Genomic DNA, 5,385 nt, shown 5'->3' with positions numbered 1-5,385 from the left:
AAAATCGTGTAAAGCGAATAGAATGTTTTTTGTGCCCTTTCGATGTTGAAGGACCATTTAAAAATACATCGTTTGAGGCCATTGGCAACGCTCAGGTTGTTCAAGGAGTCGAGGAGGATAAGGCTGCGAAGGCCTCGATTGTCTTTTTCAGGGGGTAAGATGTGGGAACTATTTCTCAGGGTACAACACTGCTTGATATTATCGATATTAGCCGCAAGTGTAAGTTGCCTGATCACTGCAGCGCCTTCTGAGCAGAGTTTGCTGAAATTAAGAATGCGGTGAATGGGACGCTATCCAGTGCTACTATGGTTACAGAACTCCACATCTACACCGATAGCCAAGAGCCTATTAGAACCCTAAGTTCAACCGTGGTGCGACCGAGGTTGGTATGGGAATGCTTGACCTCGCTTGTGGTTGCTCGGCTTTGACGGTTCACTGTCCAATGGGAGTGCATTCGGTACATCTCAACATATCGGAAAACCCTTCTTGCTGCAACTGCATGAAGCACGAAGAGGAGAATTATCGGGACTCAAGGGGTCAACCTCACCTACGCTAGGCGAATCCTGTTACAAATGTGAACGTATTATTCACATATTCAGCAGACGAGGATCGGGTGACTCCAAGTTCCTCATGAAACTAGGCGGTGAGGGGCGCTATGACCTAGAAGGTACAATGTGTTCATTTTAATCGTTCCCGAAATGGCCGGGCTAGTACCTTAATACTGCTTGTTACCGGAACGTACCAGATCTGCATCCGACAAAAGACCATCAACATCGATAACACTTCCCAAAACCATCATGGAGTGTCTTTATCCCTACAACAACAACAATAACAATAATAGGTGGAATCATCGACATACTTCAGGATTGACTGTCCAGCTTCTGCCAGAACTACCAGAAAGTATTTCTAAGATGTCTGAAGGACTTATAGAGGGTAAAGATCGAATTAATTGGATACTACTTATATCGTTGCCACGCAACGGTTTTGTAAGTAGTTATAGTTTACGTCATCGTTATCTTATATCATACAACAACGGACATTCATGTTGACCATGTGAGCTTCCTCACTACCACTCAACCTAACCTAACCTGGCCTAATTGATGGAGTAGACTGATGATGTTAATATCTGGCTTCAATTTGGAGCACCAGTGGAATTAAAGTCTTCCTTTACCTGCCTCTATCATCCACCGCACGTTAATGTATCAACGAAAGCCAAATAACACATTTTGATACAATTCTTACGGGCATCTCCGCTAAAGCAGCCGAAGAACGAATGTTGTTGCTCTGTTGTTTTTGCTATTGAACTTGCGCTTGACATTGCCAGAAGATACTTTGGTTAAAACTGTGTCAGTGCACTGCTTCAGATGAGGCTGCAAGCCGCAACAACTAAGATAATAATATACAACAACAAAAGCAGCGTTAGCAATATTTAAGCTATGAGTGACACAGAAGCTCTTCGCGATTGCACTTCTTACACTCCGCTGTTTCAGCTAAAAAAATAAAAAACAAATAAGTTCCTTTTTCGCTCTATCTTGCAGATTTAGATGTGCAGTTCTCGTCATTGTGGCTAGCTTGTCTCAGGATTCTGGGACTTCGGTGAATCTCCTTTTTTTCTTCTTCCTCCTATACATATTTGCACCATAGGGTTTGGGAATGGGATAGAGGAAATGTAGAAAGAGAAAAAAGGAGAAAATTTGCAAAAAGTGGGAAGGAATTTAGGAGGACAAGCAAACGCAGAGAAAAGTATTTAAATGAAAAGAAAATAAAGGTAGAAGAGGAATCGAAAAAAAGAAATTTGATAAAGAGAAAGGAGAGAAAAGTGCAGAAAATGGTAGACGTAAAGTGGTAGGGAGAGAGAGGGACTAAGCAAAGAAAAGGGGGAAGGAAAGACCGAAGAGAGCAGAGTAGAATGAAGAAGAGGATTGGAGAAGCGAGACGATAAATAAGAAAAAGTAGGAATATTGAGAGTAAGAGTAAGCGTAATGCTACAAAGGAAAACCAAGAGATCGAGGTGGGCAAATCGGCAGAGCAGAATATTATGAAATGTCTTTGATTAAATTGGAATCATCCTATATTAAACTAAGGTGCCTTAAGCCGGAAATTGTAGCTGTTAAAAAGCAGCGGGAATTCCGAAAGGTGCGTGCTCAAATTTCAGTTGCGTCAATATATAAATTGATAATCAGGCGGCGATTAAGGCAATAATCTCACACAGCACTTCATTAAGAAGGGTTCTAAATTGCTAGCAAGCACTGGAGAGACTTTGCTCAGGCCGAACAATACATCTATACTGGGCTCGCGGCCATAAAGGGATAGGAGACGGAAGGCTAATGAATTGGGAAAGGAGGCAGCTGTACTCGATGAATCGACTGTAGACACCCAAATTCGTTTGGGAGAAATCAAAAGGAGACGTAAGTTCCATATGAACCATTAAGTACGTAAGGCGTGGATGGCACGGGGCTGCAAAATTTCTAAGATCATGTGCAAGTCATACGATATTTGGCTTCCAAAGTAGCTCATATTGCTAAAGAGATAAGACTTGGGGCTCATGATGGGCATGGAGGGAATTACCTGCAGTATTTGCAAGGAGGACGGCGCTATTATATAGCATAAATCATGGTACCCATTTATTGACCGGTCAGTTCAACCTAACCTAGTCTAAACTGTAGCGAAGCTGGTAAGAAGGACAAATGGGGTTCCTGTTATACGTTGTCGTAAATACATATGTGTATATGTAATTTTATCAGGGTATGTGCTTCTTTTGCATTACGTATATATGTGTTAGTTATGTGTGAAATTGTAAGAAAGATCAAATTAATTACTTCGCAGCTCTATGAATGCGTGGCATGCATACTGACATACATATATTAATTTAAACAAAAATACATACTTAGAAGATTGCGTATAGCAGCTGCAGTAGCCAGATTTGCATGTTGTCAGTCGTAAGCATGCCGTAACTTATGTGGCATGCCACATGCGTGCGTTTTGTGCGGTTGCAATTGAGAACGGCAATACACATGAGAAGCCTGTAACAATACAAGCCAAGTATGAAGAAATGCGAATTGAGAATGTGTATATATGTATGTTTGTTGTATATGCGGCAGCAATGGCAGTTGTTTGGAGCAACTTGCAACGGGGCCGTTTACGATTTCATACCGAGATAACAATATTGGCAGCAACTGGCCTTAATGGGGACACATTTTTTTGCAAAAACTATAATAAAAAAAAAAGAAACACAATAAAAATGTGATGGAAAGAAATGAAAGCCACAAAAATATAAAAAAGAGTTGAGTAAATATCATAAATCAAAGTATTTATTGGTTTATGTACATTCTTACAATGCTCCAATTAGGGTAACGAATTGTATTGGGGATTTCTATATCTTATTGATAGATTATGACTTATAATTAATCACTCACAAACAGCGGTTGTTGTCTTTGCCTCGTGGTGTTAAAATCACAGTGATTTAAGTGATTTCAACGAAGAAGGTTCAGACATTAAGGTTCAATTACTATCTGGTGGACAAAAGCGGTTCAAGGGACTCCAGCACCAAAGTTTAATCACCATGACGCAACACCTGTGCTATGGACTTGGGCCCGCAAATACCAGAAAAGCTTGAAAAATGACACATTGCAGTACAATTCTCGATTGTTTTTGGGATCATTTAATTATATTTTTTAAATTTCTTGGCTACCATTAGGGATAACTTGGGAAATATTTTCGGTCAGCTTTTGGGATTGTGACTTTGGAACTTCCTTTATATTAGGTCGGTTGACTATTTGTCCGCTTTTCATACAAATCTTGCAATCGATTTTTAAGTAACTTCTTATTGAGTTACGAACGTGAAACTTTACACATAGGTTAGAACACCGTGACAATGCAACAAAAGGAAAAAAATCCGTTAGGTGGCGCACGGATCGAAATAATTAGATTAGAATTTGAAAAATTTCAAATCAGCTTTTAAGTAACTTCTCGATATGCTAGAGACTTGAAATTTCAAACTAAATTCATTTACAACTTTAGAAAAATCGTACGACACGGAGGGAATTTTGGGATTGATTTTTATGTAAGTTCTCATTGAGCTACAAGCGTAAAACTTAACGGATAGGTTAAGCCACCGAGAAAAGGAGAAAATAAAAATAAAATAAAAAAGTTTGAAGCACTTCCTTTATATAAATGGACAAAAATCAGCTCCACTTTTATATTTTTACTTCTCATAAAAATTTTTGCAATTTCGATGTCAAAATTTAAAAATCTAAATTTAGTGAGAATATGTCTTTATATAAGGAGACGTTATTCGCTGATTTTTGTCCATTTATATAAGGGAAGTGCTTAAAACTTTTTTATTTTATTTTTATTTGGACTCATATCGATAAAATTCCTGAAAAACTGCTCTAGAAACTACTCGGGTTTAAAAAAATACCTGGTTCAGAAAAGTTAGCCCATTCCAAAAAATGTCCGTTTCACCAGAAGTAGAAATTTCTTTAAAAAAATACCCAAAGGAGCAAGTCTTTGGAAAAAATTGTGAAAATGAATTGATACACATCACCGCATCCTCGAGGAGTTTTCCCCTAGCCCACTCAAAAAAAGTGCTTCGCAAAAATTATAGACCTCTTGACATGGGCGAGGCCTAATACAAAAAAATATTTATAGATTAGCTACATAAGTTTTACGAAGACATTGATATAGTTCAGTGAATAAATACCCATAGGCTGCATTGGTTAGGCCATGTTATATGAACCAAAAGATGATCATGTGAGAAAGGTTTTAGGTTAAATATGTCTTCGAGAAAGATGCGTTATTTGTTAAGGAATTTTGTTTTGTACAGCAATGAGCTTTTGAAAAGATGTTGTATGTACTTACGAACAGTACAAATACAAAAAAAAAAAATATAAAATGTTTCTTGTAACAAAGTAAATATGACACTTTTCAGGAAACGCACTACATACAGATCAATTTCGCTGAACATACTAATTATGCGATTACGGGATCGGGCGTGGCCTTCGGTAAATTTGCAACAAACCTACAAGAGCTACAACTTTGGTGTCTTAGAAAATAGTTTTGCCTGTAAAAACATAAGTTTTCATACCCAAATCTGTAGCAATATGTTGCATCGGCATAAATACTCAAAGTTGCCGAAGGGCACCTTCTGACCAGTTTAACATTTTAAATTGAAACTAAAAGTGCCCCTTTCCATACGTGATGACAGCACAATTGTGCTAAGGAATGCAGACCACTACTTCAATGCAAATTAAAAGTAAACTAGATGTCCTGGATTAAAACTTCGTTCAGAAGAAATTTATTTGGCTACTTTGTTGCAAAATTATGGTTTTACAGTAATATAGTGAATCGGCCTAAGTGAGTGAATAGTAGTGATTGTAACGCTTA

The sequence above is a fragment of the Eurosta solidaginis genome, chromosome 1 (assembly GCF_040869045.1).
Source record: "Eurosta solidaginis isolate ZX-2024a chromosome 1, ASM4086904v1, whole genome shotgun sequence".
Taxonomy (NCBI): Eukaryota; Metazoa; Arthropoda; class Insecta; order Diptera; family Tephritidae; genus Eurosta; species Eurosta solidaginis.
The sequence above is the reverse complement of the archived record's forward strand: the minus strand, read 5'-3'. Positions refer to the sequence as shown.